The sequence below is a fragment of the Talpa occidentalis genome, unplaced genomic scaffold (assembly GCF_014898055.3).
Source record: "Talpa occidentalis isolate TD23 unplaced genomic scaffold, MPIMG_talOcc4v2.1 talOcc4.14, whole genome shotgun sequence".
In the NCBI taxonomy this organism is placed as follows: Eukaryota; Metazoa; Chordata; class Mammalia; order Eulipotyphla; family Talpidae; genus Talpa; species Talpa occidentalis.
The window spans coordinates 8799166-8823516 of NW_023601433.1; the positions used below are offsets into that span (position 1 = coordinate 8799166).

The 24351-nt window shown below is 41.4% G+C and overlaps 1 long non-coding RNA gene across 8 annotated transcripts in view; it reads right to left on the bottom strand.

The window, feature by feature from the left end:
* The window catches only part of LOC119244320 (uncharacterized), a 201484-nt gene that overhangs the window by 38183 nt on the left and 138950 nt on the right, over nucleotides 1-24351 (bottom strand). The gene's annotated exons all lie outside the window — the stretch shown is intronic.

The following is a 24351-nucleotide window of genomic DNA, read 5'->3' on the forward strand; positions in this document are numbered from 1 at the left end:
AGTATTATATATGGATTTTTCAATGTTTGATGACTTATTCTTAAAAATCTAAATTAAACTATGTCCTCAAATATAACATAAGCCCTTTTCTTTGGCCTCACTAAAATCCATGAAAACTTGCCTTTTCACACACAATCGTGAGTTTTCCAGATCTGCCCGCCTGCTCTTTCCTCCTGATTGGGAATGTTCCGGTTCAACTCCCATTTCTGCAATAAAACTGCTTGTTTAAAAAAAATGTCAGAAATTATTAACCCCTTTGTTGCTGCTTCCCCTGGTGACAGACAGCAATTGGATAGGTTTCCAATTTAAACCCTGAGTTTGTCAAATTAAAGTGCCTCAAACGTTAATTGATAGGAGAAAGCAGAGGTGGTTTTTTTATTGCTTTGTTTCAAAAGCAGTTGTTCTATCATGTAGACATTTTACATTGTCCATTAATCTTAGACTTTTATGCTTTGCTGGTGTCTCTATTGATAAGGAAAGTCTACTAAAGCCTCCTCAAGTCTTCACCACGTAGAATGCCTCACTTAGACCACGCCAGAGATTAATGCACTTCTCAGTCACACCTGGAGCTTTGGAACAGAACAAGCAAACACATAAACCCGGAGAAAATGTATCTCTTTGCTCTAAAATGAGCTCAGAAAATTACTTAGCAAAAAAGGAGTGAAGGAGAATGTAAAGAGAAATTGGTTTGTCCTGTTATATTTACAGCTCAAATATCTACGTTAGGACACATTGTGCAGACGTGGTGATACTCGCCACCCTCTGCAGCCCGTGAAGCCAAATGGTTCTTGGAAAGCCATTCAGGTGCGCCAAGTAAATACTTTTTATGGTACGTGCTAATTTGGAAAACACATGTTTGTCCTAACACATCCTTTCTTGTCAGAACCTACTGCTCCAGAAATGATCCACTGTGCACCAGAGTTTACTGAGGGGCTGGGGGTGAAGCTTCAGGGCTGAGAGTCCATATTGTGTCCATTCAAGTTCTAGTTAAGAGCTGATACTTGCTTCCCCCCAAAATACACTTGAATGTTGGGAAAATAACTGCTTTGGGGAGTGAGGGGGAGTAATTCACATCATCTAAGTGTTGCAAGCAGTTCCTGAGAAGAAGGAACGAAGAGTTTGAAGAGTAAAGACAACCCTTATATGGTATCAAATCTCAAATCCCTTAAATGCGGGGGGCCTTTTGCCCAAGTGGAAGAGATTGGCCTCCCAAATGGAAGGGGGAACCACATAAAGTATTTCTAATAAGTCAAATTAGATTTTTTTTTTTAATTTGGAGAATATTTGTCAAGTCTACTCGTGTTATCAATAAAGACCAGCAAATCTGGGAGATAAAATGGCTCATCTCAGAGTTCTAAGTAACAGAACCAGGGGCTCGGGGGCTCACCTTCTCCATGATCTCCCCGGCAGGTTTTCCCAGGCACTGGGAGAGGTGGTAAATACAGAACACATAAACCTTTCAACGGGGGATTCAAAACTGAGCATCAGACGCATCTCCGAAGGAGCCCACAATCTGGTAAAACACTTCTTTTGTATACTGTTTCACTGATGTCTAAGATTGAACCCTAAGCCTGGTTTCTCTGTTTGCATTTCCTATCTCGGAGGGTCTCACCACCTTTAGGCTCAGAGTCACCCTGGACTCCTCCGTCTTCCTCACATCACTGTGCTCTAAGGTCCTAGCCATTCCCTGCTGCCCCGTCAGTCAGCCCCGTTCCATCCTCATGATGTCAGCCTCCAGCACTTTCCCTGGTCTGATCTGCCCTGTACTGTCCTCCCAGCCTACCCTTGGGCCACAGACCACAGCTCCAGTTTCCTAATGGACATTATCACCCTAATTGCAATTCTCTATGCATGTTAATTCTGTCCATGCCTTCTTACATTCTATTGAACAAAATTTAAGCAACTTAGCCATAATCTGGCATCTGCTTGTCTCTCCCATAGAATCATTCTCACCACTCCCAGCTTCCAGCCTAGCTACCTAGCATTGATCGCTGGTGCTTCTTCCACATTTGCTGGTGGGTTTATTTGTCTAGGCCTTTGATTTTCCTGACCCTCTGCCTGGAATGGCCTCTTACTCATCTAAGAGGCCTAGTCCCTACCTAATCCACCTCGACTAACTCCAACCCTTGCGCTAAAGGCTTCACATTACATCACCACCACCAGCCCTGGGAGACCTCCCTGTCACCACCACCCACCCCCAAGCCTTCACTGCTTTAGAGACACACCACCCCTACACTTACTGTATAGGATTCTCTGAGAGCAATCTTTACCCTGGTCTCTGGCTCTTGAAGTTGGGGGACACATTTTTTGGCTGTATTCTAGATGTCTAGCATTGGGTCCACAACTAATAGGTGCTCAGTGCCTGTTGAATAAGTGGAGAAATGAAGCACTCACATCTGCTCTCCTTTCCAGAAATTGGACTATAGAGCGGATTCTTAGTTTAACATGAGTAAAATAATTCAGCCTTTCAATTATTTTATTTTTAGGAATTTCAAGCATGTAACTTTGTACTGAGTTGACAGATAATATCAAGGGATATTGAACATTCTAAGTGGGAATCTTTTAACAACATGGTTATGACCTCTAAATATAAGAGAAAAGATGATCAGAATTAAGGATGGAGGTGGTAGAAAGGAACTGGCATCTCCTGGCTGCCTACCATTTTCTAGAAACTCTAATCTCAGTTTTGTAGATGAGAAATCTAGTTACATGGGGGTCAAATGACTCTTCTAACAAATTGTTACATGGGTACATGAATGTTATAGTCAGGATTAGAACGCACTGGGAAGGAAAAACCACTCCTTCCCACTAATCCCTGCTGCCTCAAGCAAGCACATCATCATCATATTGAATTTAGACATTGTGCAATCACCCAGGGATCCATAGCAGATTTTAAGAATGGTCAATATGGCTGAGATTCACAATATTCTTATAAAGTATTATACCAAAGAGAGTTTGGTTATTTCAAATAGCTTGTGCTTGAGTTCTTTAGAGAAGCAAATAGTCAAAATATTGATACAAAAACACTTAGCTCTGAACATTGTTCACCCCTTAAAGGGTGTGGACCACAACCTCTGGCTTGCTCAGAGAAGGCTCCAGATGAATCTGCTTTCTCTTCTCTCTCATCAGCAGAGAACAACTTTACATTCCTCCTTATATTAACTTCCCATTGTTTATGTTGTGAATCTCATCTCATTTTCAAATATCTATTTTATGAAGGGTAATGTGCACACTAGAAGACTGTAAGAAATTAATGAATAGAGTTGGTATAAAGAAAATACATTTTGATAGTTTTATTATTTTTTGCCCATTACAGTTACAGGTTTTGCTATTTGTGTGGATATGTTTTATATATGACTGTATTTGAAACACATTACTTTAACTCTTAGATCATTGAGAAATAGAAGTGAACACTCTGCTTACCTTTGCACAAGACGAACTCTTTTCTAAAAGATATACCTGGGTTATTGTTAATATTCTTTTTGTAAAAGAATCAATGACAAGTTCTCATAGAGGATCGTAGCATATGGAAATTTATCTTAAAGTTTGGGTGAATGTCATTAGTCTATTATTTTAGTTTCCAAAAGTCCAACCACTTTGTTACAACATCTATTTTTCTCAATACTTTCTTTAGTGTGCCCTTGAATCTCATGCCTGGAACAGTTCCTGGTACCTTGAATGTGCTTTAAAAGTATGTGTTCAGTAAGAAAGTACCCTCTAAAAATCTGAGCTTGGCATCTTTTGATATTTCTCCTGTTTGCATATTTACTCTATTAGTTAGTCTATCAGTTAAAAACAATCTAAATTAAATAAAAGAGAAATACTGGAAGAAAATAGCTCGCAGCTTTCAGAAGCTGGGCACCTGGGACATTAAAGACCAAAGGGTGGGAACAAGGGTGCTGCTGGATGGTAGGTAGCAGGATTAATAATCAGCCTCTTCAACGTGCTGCTCGCAATAAAATCTGTTCCACTCATATTATCATTGTTGTGTTTCTCCACTCAAAGTTGAGCTTCACAGTGGAGAGAGCCTGGGTGGCCAGGCTTGAGCTGCTCTACATGCCTGGCATTGGAAGGGGGCGGGGAATGGACTGAGCAAGGACCTAGCTGAACACTGAACTGAGACCAAACAGGGAGAGCTCCCCAAAGGGAAATCCAGGGGCCCTTGTGAATGAAGACACAGGTGACAAGTAGAATTGACAAATATCTGCTGATTATTTGCCAGTCCAGTACTATGATTCCTCTTCTGATAAAGTGGTGATGTTTTTATATAGTAAGATTCCTCTTCTGATAAAGTGGTGACATTTTTACATATTAAGTCCTAGGATCTCAAATTTCATTTTTCATATAAAATAGCAAGCAGTTCTATAAGCTCTTTTCTAATTGTATGCCTCCACTCCCATTTTTCTGTCCATTTCCCAAGCCCACTCAGTCAAAAGGAATAGAGAACTGAATAATACATTAAATATAAAGGATGAGTCATTTATGAGGGAGGCTGGAAAAGCTGATTCTGGTGAGAAAATCTTTAATATCATTGCCTCACAAGCATAAAATACAAAGATACCCTTTACTAATACTAATTCATGAATAATGGTGTTTATTAGACACTTTTTAAATGTCTGGGTCTCCATAAAGAGAAACTAAAGATGGATTTTATACTCAGGTAAACATAAAAATGGGCAAACTGTTTGAAGAATCCATAAAAGGGCAAACGGAGAACACTACCCTGTGTGGGATGCAGGAAGAAAGCAGCTGGTTTTCTTCCCTGATCCAAAACTTTGTTAATGCCACTTCCCTTAACCAGTTATTTCTCTTTCATCAGCCAGCTCAAATACCATCTACTTTTAAAATACTCCCCTTAAGATATTCTTCAGTTCAGCTAGCCAAGCCTTCTGTCCTGCTCTTATATACTATTTTGTACATGCAAATATTAGTTTAATCTATAATAACTTATTGAGTTCCTACCATGTGCTAGACACATTATATTTTATCATACTTAGAAGCATATCATAATAAATATAAATGTTTTATAAATTATATATATAAATGTTATGAGCATTGGAAATGTCATAAATGTCTATATTATTGTAAGTATTATTGTTTTTATCACCCAACAACCCTTTGGGGTGGGTCTTCTGGTTGTGTCATTTTCTAGATTAGAGAGGGAATCTTGGTGTTAAGTAAATGTTTGCTGCGTTGTCTGGGGTCTCAAGGACTCAACAGCAACTCCAGAGGCCTATGGCTGGAAAAGTTAAATAGACTTCCCCAAGTCTATTTAGTTGGCAGGTGTGGGATGCAGAAGAAAACCGAGCTGTGGCAGGAAAGCCTACGGCTCGTACTGAAGGACAATGACCCACCCTGACAGTTATTAAATAGCAAATGACCGAGAACTTTTTTTCCCCTGAAGACTTCCATAAGAAAAGAGACATAGAGACAGATTCAATAAGAGAGAAATAGACAATAGACAGGCATACATGAATGTGCATATGGACATATATTTTTTCATATGAATATACTTGAGTATACATATATTGACATGTATATATTCATGTACATAAATATGTATCTTCTTTTTGAAGAATATGTTCAATTATCAAGGAGAATCTTCACTCCCTCTTCCTCACTCCCACCAATGCATTTTGACATGGTTGCTTCCTGCTTACCCATAAATGGCTCTGACTGTAGGAGCACAACCCCAGTAGAAAAAACATTAATATAGACACATGCTTCGGAAGAACCTTTTCTTAGGCATTCACTGACATTTCTTTAACTTCCAAACCTGTGCACAGTCCAGCTTGTGGGATGTCTTAAAATCTGAAGGTGACCCCTTCCTTTGGAGGAAGATACAATAAAACATTCTTTGATTTGATTTTTGAATCTGCTGTGCCTTGCTAAGTTTTCAACACAAATATTATTTTAACAGAAGGGGCAAAACACTGGGTGTGACATCTAACAGTCATTAGCCATTTTCTATGTTGAAATTCTGAAATCATAGTGGAGTGTAAGTATCTTTGTTTTCCTTATGAGCCCTAGACAGAGACATGTAATATACTGAAACGTCAATCTGATAAAGCCATATTTTGAGCCACAATATTTTAATACAATCTAAATATCAAATAACTAGAGTTTTAACTTTCTATGAAAGGATTAAGTAAAGTGAAACAGTCAAGGTCAAATCCATCAAGGGGCTCCCTTGGAAAGCAAGACCACAGCCAATAATCACAGATTTTGCATTATGTCTTAGAAAGGACCAGCACAACAGGTGCTGGTGAGAATGAAAAGAAAGAGGAACCTGATTACACTGCTGGTGGAAATTTAAACCAGTATAATCTTTGAAAGTGATCTACCTTTAAAAACCTAAAAATGGGGCCTCCCCGGTGGCCCAGGGGTCTCAGCACTATCACCACCAAGACATGATTATATCCCAGGCCAGGGAGCTGCTTCCATGATACAGCAGACCTCTCCTGTCTTGCCCACTGCTCCCCTCAGCAGTGTATTCAAGTAGATTCACCTGTTCTGTTCCCCACTCTGTCTCTGGTGAATGCTCTACCCCCCTGCACCTCTGGCCTACACCCTGGTTCTTCTATGCATAAATAAATAAATAAATAAATAAATAAATACCTAAAAACGAAAATACCCAGTAATCCCGCTTTTGGCATCTATCTAAAGAACATGAAACATTAACTGAAAAAAATTACATATGCGACAACATTTATTGCCCATCATTTACAATAGCTGGGACACAGAAACAGCCTAAGTGCCAGGTGAACGAGAACTCGATCAAGGAGATGTAGTATAGTCACACAATGGACTAGTAAGAAAGATGAAATATTGAAACATTGCCATTTACAGCAAAGTGGAAGGACTTTGAAGGAATCGTGTGTAGTAAAGCAAGTCAGAAGAATAGAAACAAATATTGGATGTTTGCATAGTGGACAATTCAACAAAGTAAAATACATATGAAAACTTGCAGATGCTAATAAACAAAATGAGGTTTCTGAGGTTAAGAGAGGAGGGGGAAAACAAAATGTCAAAGGGATTTAAGGAATGAGCGGGAGGTGGCTGGTAGGAGGGAAGTAAAAAAAATTTAAAAAGGCATGGACAATAAGTCACCAGAAGTAATGTACGCGTTCATTCTGTACTTCACCAGGATCTTGAAAGGTATGCACCTCAGATTCCTGATTTCAATCTCACAGTTAGAATGGCCCCAATGCTGTTTTTAATTTAGTGACTATAATAAAATTGTTTCATTTCACATTTCACATATATATTCATATTCTCAAGAAATGACCAAGAGGGGCCTCCCTGGTGGCACAGGGGGTTGGGCACCGCACTATGAAGCAATCCGCAGCCTCTGCAGCACAGGTTCAATCCCCGGCCAGCCAGGGAGAAACCCACATGGCATGGCAAACCTCTCCTGTCTCGCCTGCTGCTCCCCTCAGCAGTGTATTTCAGTCAGTCTGCCTGTTCTGTTCCCCACTCTGACTCTGGTGAATCCTCTCCCCCCCTGCATCTCTGGCCTGTACTCCAGCTCTTGTATGCATAAATAAATAAATCTTAAAAAAAAAAATGACCAAGAATTGGAGAGAGATGCAAACCAGGGTATGTCAGAATCTCAGAGAAGAAAGGAGGACCCATTTTGAAATTATATATAAAAGCATATTAATATAGATCATAACTACAGATTTTGAAGAGAAAACAAAGCATTTTTCCTACTACAAACGATAAAATAAAGCTTGACTGTATCTTTTTTGGCTACAATAGTTGGTTCTACAAATCTTCAGGGTGAGGAAAGAGGCTGAAATTTTCAGGTTTCTCAAAAGGAGGTCAGTTTCCAAACTGAGAAATCCTGATTTCGAATATGAATTTCTTTGCTGTCTGTAGACTTCAGGATTATGTCCTGAAGCTCTTCAATCAAGTAACATACCCCTAAAGAAATTAGATGCTAATAGTGAAACTGCATTTGTCCTTGAAAATACCTTGAAGCACTAGCACCATAGAGGTTGTGTGGAGAAATGCTTCTTGGTGAACAACACTGTGGACAGTGAAGGGGTGCAGGAAGGGTGCTAAGAGTAACTGAGAGGCTGGAATCCAAACCCTCATCCCATACTTCTCACTCACCTACACTCTCAGGGAAGAAATAAATACTCATAGAATGGAATGGAAGGCAGATTAACTAGCTACACTAGTTCATTTGCTTGTTTATCTCTCTCTCTATCTGTCTATCTATCTGTCTATCTATCTGTCTATCTACCTACCTACCTACCTACCTATCTATCTTGGTCAAGGGAAAATAAGTGAATTTGCTGATGTTAAATGAACTTGGATGCAAGTTCACTGTCATGCAGAAGGGGAGGGTACAGGAAGGGCCTTTGGCCCAATGATGATCAGTAATCTCATCCATTTTAACACTTAAAATCCTCAGTTAAATTTCTCATTCCTCTCTTGATTTTATGAAGATAAATCCTCTTTGTAATGAAGATGGTAGAAGAGATAACTGATTATAGAAACATTCTTCTTCTTCATATACTTTATTAAATCATTTTATTTTTCCAATATGAATACATCTTCAATACAGATACGTGAACTCTAGTCAATATGGAAAGTAATAAGAAACTGAAAGTTGTACAAAATCTGGATAGGTCTTAGGGACAGAACAAGAGTTAGGAATTCAGTAAATGTCAAGGATATCCACTGTATACATTATTTGGTGATTTTTTTTTTTAAGTAGGGATTTTACATTTGGACTGGACCAGCCACATGTCAGTGTCACATAGCAAGTGCTCAACAAATGCTTGTCTGATGAATATATGGTGGGTTAGAAAGTTTGTTCAAGAAGGTTTTACACTTGATTGAAATTTAATGCAATAATCCATTCATTCACCATGTAGATGCTATTATCATCAACATTTCATCTCCGAAACTTACTAGATTGAAAGTTAAGTATCTCAAATAAGAATTTTTCTTTGAACCTTCTGCAAGTTGAGCAAGAGTACCATTCCTCATTGCACTACAACACATCAAAAAGAGAATTATCTCACATGACATATCCTCTTTCGCTGTGATGACCTCCTACCCTTACCGTAATACTGTCATTCCTAGGTGACACCTCTTAGCTTGCATCCAACAGCTCTGAGTGTGCCACGCAGCAGCAGATGGCTTGAAGCATGATGTGTTAATGGCAGTGATTACTTTATGAATAGTGACAGCTGATCAGGGACGTAATAAAACAATAGTGGCTGCCATCCTGGAAAAGGTGCTAAATGGGGGTGACATGCCTAGTGAGGGCTGTACTTCTCTCTTGAACCTCATTATCAATTCCAAAGGGACATGCAGGGCAGCCAGGCATTGGCAGAGTCAAGAACAGAGGAAAGAACCAAACCAGCTCAAAGATTTCCGTCCACTTTAATTGGAGTGGGGGAGGGTACCCAGATCCTACTATGCAAGCTATTTGGGTACATGTTAATGCATTCTCCCAATTTTCCTCCTCCTTTGCTATCCTCTGAGCTTGTGGTCTCATACTCATCACTTTTAAGAAGGCTGATTGCCAGCACCCTTCTTCGCTGAATCACAGCCTTGAGCCAGGCTAGAAATTGACATGCCTGAGCATAAGAACATCAACTTGTGTGTCTTGCGAAATCAATTTCTGACACCAACAATATTCTGAACAAATTTCTGTATTTGATTCCTACCTCTAGGGAAAAAAAGGAATAGTGAAGGAATAAGAAACAGGTTTCCATTAAGGTATTCAAGCCACAAACTGGACCTTGGGGAATAAAGCAAGTAAGATGGAAGTGCTTATCTTGGTGTACACTCTCAAGAGAAGGATACTTATATAAACAGCCAGTTATAATCTAGAGCAATGACCTTCTGCATGTGGGTACTTTATGTATAGACTATGTGCATACTATGTGTATACTATGTGTGAACTATGTGTGAACTATGCATATACTATGTATACACTATGTGTATGTATCTACTATATGTACACCTGCGTGTATACTGTGTATATATTATGTGTAGGTATATGCCATGTACATGTAAATAGTGTATATATGGACACTACCTATATGATCATTAGTTTGGGGTTTGATGTAACTATACCAATTTCAGTATTATGTATTATGAAAAATTGCCTAATAAAATAAACATTCGCTACTCTAATAAGTTTAACCAATCTGAGTGATTTGCCATGGGTTACCACCATATCTTGTTAAAATATGGTGGTTTTACTAATTCAAAAGAACATGAGGTCTTCCACTGGGCATCTGTTCTTTTGAAGTTCCCAGTGAATTTCACTCTTGTATTTAGTTGCTATGCAAATGCAAAAACATAATATATATAGTAACAGGTAAATAATGCAAAACAAAAAGTACTATCTATAAAATATTTTCCACTTCCTTTGGATGGGGAGAAGAAACAGCCAAGTACATTTAAAAATGTTTACCCTTCGACACCTGAGCATAATAACTGGGTGTGTCATGTCCATCTAAGTTCCACTGAGCTCAAGATCCTCAGGCCTCCAAGGTTACCTCGGATTGTGCTGCATTGGCAGCTGTTGCTTCGGTACCTGTGATTTGCCACCAGCATTCTCTCTGTAAGTCTCAGCGCCAAAACTACATGAGACTCTAATAGGACTTCATCCTGCCTAGCCCAGGGTTTTTCCAGCACGAATATTGCAGAATTGCTGTATTATGTCTGCAGACACTGAAGGGTCCCGCTAGATGCCAGTGATGTCCCTTAACCTAGTAATTAGTTTACACATTTTTATGGAGATTTTACTGCTTTAGAGATGACAGTTTTTCTTCTCAAAATGAGTTCTGAGAGCCATTTCATTTCATGGCTTATGAAAAATCTGATATATTGGTTAAAAGATCTTCACTTAAGAATATAGAAAACAATCACCCCCTTTCACTAACTGAATGCTACTTGGCACGTTCTCTCTTCTTTTGTTAAATTTTTTGTGGGATTGTTTATGAGGAAAAGAAAAGGCAGTTTAGATGTATAGCCGACTCTTCATACGAATAACAGTTTTAAATGAAACATGCAGAAAAATGATTTAACAATTTCCAAGGCTTTGAAAATGACACACTTTTGGATGTACCACAGATATGAAACCACCACACTCCTGTGCGTTCCGTAAACAAAAACAATCCCTTTCTGCCTGGAATTTATGTTCTAGAGCAGAGAGACAATAAATAAATAAGCAAAGATAAAACATAATTACAAGGAAGAGAAAGGATGATGGAGAGATGAAGGAAAGCTGGGATAAATAGGAGAACCTGAAGGAGGTGAGGAAATAGGCCATTCAAAACTCAGGGAAGGGGGCCTCCCTGGTGGCATAAGGGGTAAAGATGCAGCTATCCATAGGCACTGCAGCACGAGTTCGATCCCCGGCCAGGGAGCTACCAATATGGCGCAGCAGACCTCTCCTGACTTGCCCGTTGCTCTCCTCAGCAGTATATTTCAGTCAACCCACCTGTTCTGTTCCCCACTCTGCCTCTGGTGAATCCTCTCAGCCCCCACACCTTTGGTCTGTGCCCCAATTTTTGTATGCAGAAATAAATACATCTTTAAAAAAAAAAAAAAACACCTCAGGGAAGGAGTATTTGAGAAAAACAGACCAGCCTGTATAAAGGCGCTGACAGGGTAAAGAGGCAAAGAGTTCCAGACAGTATATTCAGAACCTAGTGAGTGAATCCTCCACATCAACTCACCCCTTGAATTTCATCGATTCATGGATGTTAAAAAGTGAGGGTGGTTTCTAACCAAGGAACAGGTACTATGACAAGCCTCTGTCGTTTCAGCTACAAGTATGAGAGTGTGCAAAATTTCTCAGACCCAGCAGAGGAAAAGCCTCTAATAGAAAATCTTGTTTTTAAGATTTACAGGACACCAAATAATCTATACACCAATTACCTCTAAAAGCATGGCAGAGGTTGTACAGTCAGCTTGCAGAATAAGATCCATGTATAGAAGAAAATGCTTTGATGTTGAATTTTAGGAAACAGCTTCATAACTTTTTTTTCTTTTTCAATTAGTTATTAACTTTAGAAGTAGAACATGAATATAGATTTTAGAAAAAAAGACATACTGCTAATGAATAAAGTTTTCCTTTTATCTTAGTAGCAATCTCAGTTTCTTCACTAGCTCCTAGGACATAGGACTACTCTACACATATACTTCCAGAATTTATAGGCTACTCTTACACACTTATAAGAATCCAGGAAAATATATGACATTGTGTTATTGGTTTTTTTTAATTCAAATACTATTATAACATACGTAGTATTTAAAAAACACGATTTTTTTCCCTAACATGTAAAGACCTAGTCTTCTAGTTATAGGTAGTCTTCATGCATCCTTTTTAACTGTTCTAGAGTATTCCATACCACAGTGTATTTATTTGTTCCTTTGTGATGCAAACAATACTTTTAATCAACACAACTTGTACACGATTCCTTGTGTACAAGCAAATATTTCTTAACATAGCTGCTTAACTCATTATCTTTTTTCTCAAGATCCTCGCCTTCTTCCCTTGCCTCTTCCCCTATCAAGACAAAAATAAACCTCACTGGAAAGGATGCTCATTAGCTCATTGACACCCAGTTCCGACTCCGGGGTCAAAGTGAGTGTGCTTATTAAGGACCCCTCTTCAGTATCAAGCAAGGTCATTCCAAGAACAGAGGTCATACTCCTCCAATCGAGGGGTGATTTCCACCCGAGTTGAAATGACCCTTCAGGAAACCAGGTGGTGAAAGTAGTTTCGACTTGTGAGCCAACAGAAAATTGGCCCTTGAGGTGACTTGTAAAGAGGTTTTGTAAGCCATGGACTGAACTGCCTGGGTTCCGACAAGGCATGGAATTCAGAGCTGTAATAGAAAACATTTATTTGGCTACAACTAAACATCCTAACACATGTTAGCATTTGCTGCCAATATGCTTCCTAATTAAGAACAACATAAAATCATAGGAAATCCTGTATCCTGTCTTCATGCACTTTTCATCCATCTCTAATGCCCTGGTCTTATTTCTCAAGAGGAGTAGAGCTACCATCAAAAAAAAAAAAAAAAAAAAAAAAAAGGTTGATTTCAAAAGTCCTGTTTTGCCAACCATGCACTGGTGTCATTAACAAGATTAATGTACATTCCAGAACTCACCACCAAGCAGTTTTTCCTCCTTAAACAAATGCTGCTATTAAAAACTAATTTAAAAAGAAAAAAAAAGCTAATAAGCACCCCCCAAAATGGATACTTTCATTTGGTGATCATTTCATTTATTCAGCACCATTTCATTGGGAAGGTGTTGTCTGTAAAGCTTCAAATGCAAAACTTCTAATAGTTTTGTTTTTGTTTGTTGTTTTGATTTTTAAGTCTTCTCTTTAGGCCTCCTTGAACTCTTGGTCATAGTTGTGCATGCAAATATTTTATCATGTTGAGCAGATTTCAAGATGAAGGACTAGTTCTAACTTTCCTTGGAGATGTCCTTAAATCCATGCTAATATCTGACAATATTTAGAGATACATTGATGGAACCTAAACCATCTCTCCCACACGCCATACAAATAGGTGATTACTGCTTAGAAAAAAAAAGAATGTATGGGCTATTTCCATCTAAGGCTGGCATTTGCTTGGGCTGCTCTTAGAAAGCCTTGGTTCAACCCTTTCAATGCAGTCTTGTGCCTACATTCTTGAAGACTTGTCCCTACAAACTCATTGCTTCCTTTCCCTACCATTGGGCAGAAATTAATATATTTTAAATTTAAAAAAAGGTAGAAAGTGGGACCTTCCTGGTGATGCAGGGGTTAAGACGCAACCTGTGAAGCTATCCACAGTCACTGCAGCACGATTTCAATCCCCGGCCAGGGAGCTACCCACATGGTACAGCAGACATCTCCTGACTCACCCGCTGCTCCCCTCAACAGTGTATTTCAGTTAGTCTGCCTGTTCTGTTCCCCACTCTGTCTCTGGTGAATCCCTCACCCTCCATATCTCTGGCCTGTACCCCAGCTCTTGTATCCATAAATAAATAAATATTTAAAAGAAAGAAAGAAAGAAGTCCATCATTCTGGCACCTTATAGATTAAGTTTCTCTCTCGATTTCCAAGCCCCATCCCTCCACCTATGTGCTGAAATGGGTCCTGAAATGACACAAAAGCAATTCCCCCTGGGCCTGAAAAAGTTATCTTAAAATACTGACATAGGACATTTTCATGATTTTCAGAATTATTCATTTTTTTCCAATGAAACAAACAAGCCCTCACTGCCCCTTCTCTGAGCTGGGCTTCACATGGCTCTTCCTCTCTCTCCCACTTCCAAATCTATTTATTGCTTGTTGTTCTTGGCTCGGCCTCACTTTCCATTTTTCATGATTAGTTCTTTATGATTGGGTGTTTCCTTTTCTTCTCCCCGCCGTGGCTGCTGGCCCAGTTGCTCTCTCTGGGCCCTCATACTTCCCTTCGCTAATGAAACAAGAGCTGCCTCCCTCCCTGGCTTTTGCCATCCAGCTGTTTCCTTTTTAAAATATAAACTCATCTTTATTCAGCGAAGTTCCCGGGAAAACCTGACTCCTTTCACAGAAGAGTTGATAATCACATGAGGGATTCAAAAGGTTTTCAAAGCAAGGCCTATCTGGAAAACTGGGGAGTAAACAGAAATGAAGTTCATCTTTGAAACATTCCGAAAGAAACAGAACAAAAACTGCTTCCCTTGCTGTTTTAACCTTTCAGCAGCTCTTGAGGGCGAGCAAGCTGAGCACCGCCTGGCCCGGGACCTTGGCCTACGCCTCCCAGCCCCTCCACAACCAGTTCGCCTGCTCTGTGCCTTCTGGGCTCCATCGAAGGGGCCTCTCACACACCCCAAACCTGGACTGTATGTGATTAGGTGGGGAAGAGGTGCCAACTGGCATGCAGCCTGCCAGCTCCAGTCAATTTACCGGGATGCTCTGGCCGAGCAAGTAGGATTAAGCTTTCTCCACTCTTCTTGACATCATAGAAGTTACTGGCAAAGGTGAACCCTGCTCACCACAATGTCTCAGAGAGGGTCCCCCTAAGAGAGCCATTAGTTTACTTCATCAGCTTGCAGGAGCCCCCAAATATTTCAAGAAAAGTAAGTGAGTCCACAGCTGTCCTCTTACGATAAAAGGGTGGCTAGTCCATTTTCTGCCTTATCGCAGATATGCCCTCACGTGACTGGGAATGAATTTTCTACCCAAGCATCAGCTGACTGTAGAAAGGTCTAATTGATTAGATAAAGGGGTTGACTTCAGAGCTCAGCCGGTTCTGATTTACAAAAGGTTTCCTTTCAGAACTCCAATCAGAACATGTCCTGGATACCAGCCCCGTGGGGGTTCTTTCTCTCTCTGGCAGGTTCCAGAAGATTCTCCTCTCTTAGAAGGAAGAGTCCCGGAAGGGGGTAGGGCAGATCACGGCCATCATATTTCATTCCCCAATTAGCTCTAGTAAAAACAACTCCAGATTCTCCCCAGCCACACCCATTTCCTGTCCTCATACCTGGTTTCACACCCAGCATTTATGACCCAAGAACAATCCTGTAGACATAAATCCTAGCAGGGAAGGAAGGAAGGAAGGAAGACCTCCAGCCCAAAGCATGAGAGTTTCTTTATGACAGTATTACTACCTGTCCCGCCCCACCCCCCACCCTTTGCCAACCCAAGTCTTGGCTCTGAGTTCTTCCTGAGTCCTGGTTTCATTGCCTGCCTGGCCCTTCCTGACCCCATACCTGCTTGTCTGCCTCCTGCATTCTGATTCCCAATGCACCTGATCACAACCCTGGTCTCAAAGACACAGAGCCCAGACTCTGAGTTCTGTTTGTCCCTGTGGCCTCCAGAGAAATACCAGCCTGAACTTGGCCCCACCTGCTGGCCGGCCCTCCAGCCAGTGCCATATGGAGTCCAGCTGATGGAGCCCCAGGCTTGTCAACTCACAGTGGCCATGGCAGAGCCCACAACTCAAGCTCTGCACAGACGGCAGGTGGGGAGAAATTATTCCAGGGTCGCTCGCCTCTCTTTCCACCCCAAAGTTCAACCACAGTAACTCAAATAGAGCAAAGTAGAACAAGAACCCAAAACTCTGTCCCAGTGTCTCTCCTCTGAGGAATCTATGGGAGGAAAAGAATTGAATAGAAAACTCTTTCATTGACTCTCTGTAAGCAATGAAAATATTTAATCACTGATTTTATTTTGACAATAATTTTAAAGCACTGATGTGTCATTCACAGTTGATGTCTTTAAAACACGATTTTTTAAAAAATGTCACTTCTGATCGTTGCTGCTTAATGGACACAAGGAGAGAAAGAGACGTCCTTGGCCCCTGAGCACAGATGGACTTAGCCAAGGGGCCGGGCTGCAGGAGCTCTCAGTGCACAGGTTCTGCCCGAGGACCAGGAAGGTCGCTGGCAAGTTGCTTTTCACTATTTTTTAATTCAAATAAGTCCTCAAAATTATACAGTATTCAGGCTCCACAAATCCTGGGTTTGCCCCAGTAAACTACAGATTGATGCCAAGAGAAGAGAAAATGGTGTTCAGCACACTGTGCCAACCCAGGCTTGGCAGCGGCTTAAGGAGAGACCCATGCTAGGAGGATCATGGTCTCCATCACAGGGACACGGAAGCAGGCTGACAGCAGAGCTTCTCAGCAGACCTGGGCCTCATCAACACGGTGAGGGGCAACTCGCTGCTCACAAACCACCAACCATCACCTCAAATCAACGTGGTTACTTTGAATATTGGGTTTGTGATTTTATTTGGCTTCAATGTGTAGATCTGTTTGGGATTGGCAGGTGTGGAAGAGGCATTCACTGAAGGATTCTAAGGCTGCTTTTGAGTTTGTACAGTCCTAAGGAACATAACAATAGGGAGTAATTCAAATGTAAAGAAAGGCAAGGAAGGATGGAGAAGGAAAGGCCAGAAGAAGGGAGAGAATCCCCAGGACCACAAAGGCAGAGCCTGGATTCCCAAGCCACCCCAGTTGGTACATTTCCACAGAAACATTGATTCAAAAGAACACCTGTACCCCTATGTTTATTGCAGCACTATTTACAATGGGCAAAACCTGGAAACAACCCAAATGCCCAAACATAGATGACTGGATCAAGAAAATGTGGCATATATACACAATGGAATATTACTTAGCAATCAAAAAGATAAACTCGTGCCATTCGTAGCAACATGGCTGGAACTAGAAGGAATTATGCTCAGTGAAATAAGCCAGAAGGAAAAAGAAAAATATTGGATGGTTTCACTTATAGCAGGAATATAGGGGAACCAAATAAGACATCAGGAGAAAAAATAATAACAGTACAAAACACAACAAAGCAAAGATGGACAATTATAAATCAGAGACATCCTGCATGGGAGGAGGAGGCAAATGGATCAGAGGGAGGGAGGGAGGAGCACAGGGACCTGAGGTGATGGTGCACGGGAGCACTGGGGAAGGAAACTCTATGGGGACTCCCCTGAGGGAGTGGGGGAAGCAAATATTGTTTAAAAATGAACAACGATGTAAAAAAATAAACAAATAAAAAAGAGATTTCAAAAAAAAGATTTATTTATTTATGCATACAAGAACTGGGGTACAGGTCAGAGATGTGGGGGGTGAGAGGATTCACCAGAGACAGAGTGGGGAGCAGAACAGGCAGACTAACAAAATACACTTTTGAGGGTAGCAGTGGGTGAGACAGGAGAGGTCTGCCACGCCATGCGGGTAGCTCCCTGGCCGGGAATCAAACTTGTGCTGCAGTGCCCGTGGATAGCTTCACAGTGCTGCGTCTTAACCCCTTGCACCACCAAGGAGGCCCCCCAGTCAGTACATTTCAAGTGGGACTTACTCTATTGCTTCTGTGCTACAGAATGAGGCCTTACCTAAGCAGGAACGTCTGTTTATTCAGCAAGTATTTCTAGTCACGTCATGTGCAGGGAACGATGCCTGAGTTGGAGAGATTTGGTTTATTGCTACCTTCCATGAAGGCAGAGGCGAGCAGCAGTGAGAACATGTTCAAGGCAAAAACACATCCCTAAGTAAAAGTAATCTCATTTTTGTAATTGTTATAAATGTTTAGACCGTTCTAGTCGATATCGGAAGGTTGCTAAAGTGCTCAGATTTATCCTTTTCTTTAAGATTAAAATAACTTTGGGCTTTTTTTTTTTCTTTTATTGCTATATTAGTGCCAGAAAATTTTCAGCCTCCATATTCCAATTGACTTGCTCTTCAACCAACTCCCTCTGCAGGGTAACTCCAGACCTACTCTGGGGAAACCAACTAATTTTTAATATCAGGCTAAGCAAAACATAATTAGGAAGGCAAATTTCTGGGGGGAGAATGCAATGGTCGATCCCCAAGTCAATTGACATGATTTCGCCACATCTACTGTTTGACTTTTCCACTCCATCTCCCTCCATCACAGGTAATCATGAGTTGCCTGTGATTAAATAATTCCAGGTAGCTGGCAGCAGGACCGTCCTCATGGGAGTTGCTTCCCAGCTCTGTAATATGTCTAGATTTCTATATCCACCACTATTTCTAATGCTCGGTATTTATTCTCCCCTTCTCTGCTTCAGACTTGAGCAGATCTAAAGAACTTTTTCTCTTTGATCTGGGAGGGAAAAAAATCCTGTTGTATATCTACATCTGCATCTGGATTGAAAAACTGATTTTGGCTGACCTGATCACTTCATCCCCATGCCTCAAGTAAAGAGCCCAGAAATGAAAGGAAGTTTGGCTCTCATAGAGTATTAGAGATTCATAGAATATTAGAGCGTGAGCATGTCCAATGAGGCCAAAGAAGTCCCAGGAGGCGGAAGCACTCCTTTGCTTTGAGGAAAACCTTGCAAGGCCCTTCATATCTGAATGTTTATTTCCATATTTGATTTTCCAAATACTTCTTGAATCCTCTCTTCAATCAAGGCATAGAGGGAACAACTATATCATTCAAAGAAACTTAAGTCTGGGCCTCCCTAGTGGCGCAGGCGGTTGAGAGCAGCACTGTGAGGCTGTTTGCAGCCTCTGCAGTGCCGGTTTGATCCCTGCCGGCCAGGGAGCAACACACGTGGTGCAGCAGACCTCTCCTGTCTCACCCACTGCTCCCCTCAGCAGTGTATTTCTTTTGTCTGCCTATTCTGTTCCCCACTCTGTCTCTGGTGAATCCTCTCACCCTCCCGCACATCTGGCCTGTACCCTGGTTCTTGTATAAATAAATCAATCTTTTAAAAAAATCAGTTAAAAAATGACAAAGAAATTTAAGTCTTTATATTCTGCTTTTTTAGTAAAGAACATTAATTAAACTTCCAGAAGCCTTGAGTCTCACCAATCTCGGGACAAAGATGGGTACAAAAAAGGAAAAGCGGTTTTCACTAAAATGCCCTTAGAAGAAGAACTCTTTGTTTAGATTAAATCATATCAAGTTGTCTGCCCTACTATAATCCAGTGTTTATCTGGAGTTAGTCAGTCACCCCCTCACTGGGCCAATGTTTCAATCCAAAGATGTCAGTTTAGATGGGCCTTGGGTTTGCCATACAAAATAGAAGGAACGACCACAGAAAGTGGGTTTTGTGGCACTCAGTTCTACCCTATTTCCCTTCCTTACAAGTTTCTACCCTGCTAATCTCTATCCCACCTTCCTACCCCCAACACCTCCACCCCCACTGCACCCCCATCACCCTGGATCTAGGAATATGAGCATAGATAGTATCATCCCTGGGGTCACCATAAATAAAAGAATAGCCAGGGATAAGTTACAGTCCCAGGAGATCTTAATGCAAATTCAAATGTAAATGAGCATTCCTCATTATTCCGTGTTTAAGGCTACCGCTGCACTTACGATATAGATTTAGGTGACGATTACATATATACACATACTGTGTCTCTTGTGCCTGCCTTTCTCCGGAAGTCAGAGCGCTCTCGTATATTAAATTTAAACCAGGAAATGCCAATGCAGCAGAGAACAGCCAAGGAGGTGGGTGGGGTAAGACAGAGAAGCACCCGAAAGTGAGTCAGAAAGAGAACTACATTCAAATCTGTCTCAGCCACTTAGCATTTACATGGACTGTGTCCAAACCCTCCTGGAATCTGCTTCTCAGAGCATGGTTGTCAAGACTGGAACAGAAAGGAAGCTCAGTGTTTGGTATACAGCAGATACTCGATAAATGGTAGATAACTTATTAATATTTCTGCCACCTGCAGGGGTGGCTGAGCTGGACAGGAGGGCTTAGATAATCTGGAGTCACACAGGCCCCTTCTGCTCCAGGGAAGCATAAACATTTGGGATGTGCAACAGGTGGTCAAGCAATAGGCTATTTTCTCTACATGGGAGTTTGCAACTGTTGGGAATTTTTTTTTCCTAAATAGCCTCTTTTCTAAGGTTACATTATCATCTCCCCAAATCTGCATTCTTTACTTACACACACACACACACCATTCACCATTTAATTGTGTGGTGGTTTTAGCTTCTTAAGAGGCCATCACAGCTAAATACAGCCCTGCCTGTTCAATGAGCAAACCTTTAAAGGAGCTAAATTGCCTTGCCCGAGACTCCCTACCCTAACTTGATCTCAAACTTTATAAAAGAGCAAGATTAAGGGCCTTCTAGCTTGGGATGTTTAGCAACTGACACTGCTTGAGAAGTTTTGTGCACTGGGACTTAATCCTTGTTTCAGTAAGGAAACTTGAGTCTGGTATATGACTTCTTCATGATAATTCTAGGATCGCCACTGAGAAAACTGAGAGCACAGACTTCTGAATAGTTCTGGGCAGACAGTATTGGAACAAAAGGGCCATGTAGATTGCCCTTTTGGTGAGAAGGTTAGAGACAGGCATTGTGGTTCAATCTCATTAGCAACATTACTCTCATTAAATGGACCCTAGAATGTGAACCATGAAAACAATCCCCAGTCTTCAATCTCTCTCCTCCTCCCAAAGGCAGGCCCCTTCCACACAGGGGACTCCTTGCTCAGGAAAAGTCTGTCCCAAGTCAATGACAGAAAGCTCCCACATCCAGGAACTCCCAAGCCAGCACACCCCATGAATGAAGGACCCATGCCATTCTCCAAAAGTCTACCAGCATGGCTGATTCATACATAAGCAGCCTCTCATTTCTTGGTTGACCTTTCCAGTTTGGAAAGTATTCCTTTGTGTTAATGCAAACACAAACTGTTCTGCAAGCATCATTCAAGAATTTAAAGATTCTATTAATCTGATGTTTTAATTGTTAAAGAGAAACAGGGGTGTCTTTGTTTCCCGGATGACCACAGGCTTCCCAAAAGTGGCCCACAGGGTTGGTTGGAGTTTGCATCTCCAATTGCAGGCAGCTCATTGCGCAGGGAGCTTTAGTGTAACGCATTCTCAAACATTAAAAAAGGCAGAGGAAGAACATGAAGCTGGACAACCCAAAGAGAGCTGCGTGGGTCTGAGCTGAAGGAGCTTTTCTCCCATACATGGGTCCATCCTGGACACAGCTTTAAACCAATGGATAATAAATGTGTGTTCCCAGACTAAAAGAGTAAATTGGGCTAATGGTGAAGTTATGCACACACACACACACACATACATACACACAGAGAACAATAGCATATAATCAAAAGAGAAAGGAAAAATGTCTTGCAAAACTGAAAAAGAAATAAAAATCAATATAATCCAATGATCGTATTCTATGGAAGTACTACTATGTGGCATTAAGGATCCAGGCACAGAAAAAGAAGATTTAACCACTGTCTCCCAGCATTTCCCTCCCACTAAGAGAGAATAAAACAAGTATAGGAGTATCTATGATTTAGGCGGATGACTATATATGCTCCAAGAGGGGCAAAGCACACCCAGCTGGGTTGAGAAGAGGCGTGGGAAACCCAAATTGGCTCCATGGAGGAGACAGCATTTGAGTTGGTTCAATACCTGGCAGAAATTGAACTGGGAAAGATAGTCGGTCAAAGAAATGTTGACAAATTCAAATATTACATCACATCCCAGGAGGCTCAGCTTCAGTTGATAAAATAGTGGGAATGACCCAGAATTTATAAAGGTTTGTAGTGAGTTTTTTCCTTCCTCTTTTCTCCCAGGAAGAGCTACCAAATTAGAGTAACCTTTATGGAGAAGGGCTATCTCGTGATAGCCAACATCAAACAGTGTCTTCTACCATCATTCACTCACTCACTGCTCAGCAGCCACAAGTTTTACAAGTTCTCAATAAACACTTAATGATCAGCATTATGAGTCTGGAACTGGCCAGCATGTAACACATGGGAATCACATGCTGTGTGGGCCCTGTACCTGGCATTGTGTCCTAGAGATGGCTGGTGCTCAGATAAAGTTCCTGATGAATAAATAAATGATCTTCCTGGAGATGATCTTCCCAGAGGATAGTTTTGTGTTTTTTTAAAGATTTATTTATTTATACAAGAACTGGGGTATAGGCCAGAGGTGTGGGAGGGTGAGAGGATTCACCAGAGACAGGGTGGGGAGCAGAACAGGCAGATTGACTGAAATACACTGCTGAGGGGAGCAGCGGACAAGACAGGAGAGGTCTGCCGTGCCATGTAGGTAGCTCACTGGCTGGCTGGGAGTCCAACCAGCGCTGCAGAGGCTGCGGACAGCTTCACAGCACTGTGCTCAACCCACTGTGTCACTGGGGAGACCCCAGGGAGGATAGCTCTTTATAATTTTCAGAGTGCTTTCATTCTTGATCCCCACAACTAACTTTATCTTTCTCTCGCTCTATCTCTCTAACACACACACAAACACACACACACACACCCCTAGTACTACTAGGCTATAAACATTCCTGAAGCAAAAATTTATAAAAATAGTGTTTGATAGGAATACAAGGCTTTTGAACCCTCATCTCCTCCAAGAAGACCGGTGATTAATTCTATGCAGAATTAACAACACTGGTGTAGGTTTGAGGCCGGGAGCGGAAGTGATCTTTGGAATTTACTGGGACAAGCTGGGAGCTGAACAAATTATAAGCCAGGTGCCTCACCTTTTGGTCCACCAACTAACCCCCCCCCCACCACCACCACCATCCACTGCCACCTAGGAGATTATTTACTAAGTCAATTAACAAAGATAACCTCCCATTGTGTGACCATCAATAAATCAATCGTGTTAATACTATCTTGGAATGTCCCCCACTGTTGACTTTCATATTGTTTACATTAGACACTTGAGAAAACCAGAGGCCTTGAGTAGGCTAGTTTGGGCGTTAATGGATTCTGGAGGAGCCGTGAATACATAGCAGACTCTTTACCAAATACCCCAGTCTCTCTGAGGTCCACCTGCTTTCTGCACCTTGGCATGTACCCTCTTGTCCTGCAGCGCCGAGGGCAGGAGGGAGACTGGGGAGGGCAAACATTTCTGAGCAGTAATGGAACAGTCACTGGGTACACCTCCTTCTTTGTGATTTGAATAATCTATTTCCACCCACCCCAGCCCCCCACCGTCAACAATCTAGGGAATCAAATTAATCTTCAATTATGTGAAAGAATTTCAGGAACGAACACAGCTCAAGTTACTTAGGAACTCAATGCTGTGAAAAGGTTCACACTGCCTGTCGCCTTCGTGCAGGGCTTTTCCTGAAGGTTTCTTTGCCCCCACAAACCGTAGGGAAACTTTTCCAGCCTGTGATCACCACTAGATGGGCAATCTCAAAAATCAGGGCATTCTGCTTTAAAATGAATGCAAAAAAAAAAGAAATCTTCCTAGGTGTCCTCCTGATCTACAAAACTGGGTTAAGTATAAAGAGAATGTTTTGGTTTGAGTACCTTTTTTTAATGACACCTGTGAGGAGGCTTTCTCTTAGAAGTGGGGCTCACCTGCTTCCAGACCAAGGTGCTTTGTAAAAACACTAGAAGTAGAGAGACTAAAAAGGGAAGGAGCAGGGGAAAAAGCCATCAGCCCTGAAACTTGTGAAGGTTCAGATTTCAGGCTGGCTGCAGACCTGGGCAAAGTTCACTGCTCCCTTTTCATGACAAGCTACATACTTTTCAAGTTCCCACTTGCTTCTTAGAGAGGAAAAAATGTGGCCTCCGAGTTCAGGTTGCTAAGGACAAGCTGAGCCACTTTAACCATGCATTCCTTTTCCAAAAGATAGGCCGGTGGTGGTTGTTTTTTCCGCTGTAAATACCAGAAAATCTTGATCCTCCCCACTCTAAACAAACACTTCTGTTGCAGCCTTAAAGACATCCTTCTTCATGGTGGGAAATCAGCGATTCCCTTCAGCCACTTTCGCTGCTTAAATCAGAAGTCTTGACGAAAAAATGCACATCTTATCAGACAGTTGGCTTGGTTTTCCTCTTGATCATGACGGGTATTTTTTTTAATTAATTAATTTATTTATATAAGCACTGGGT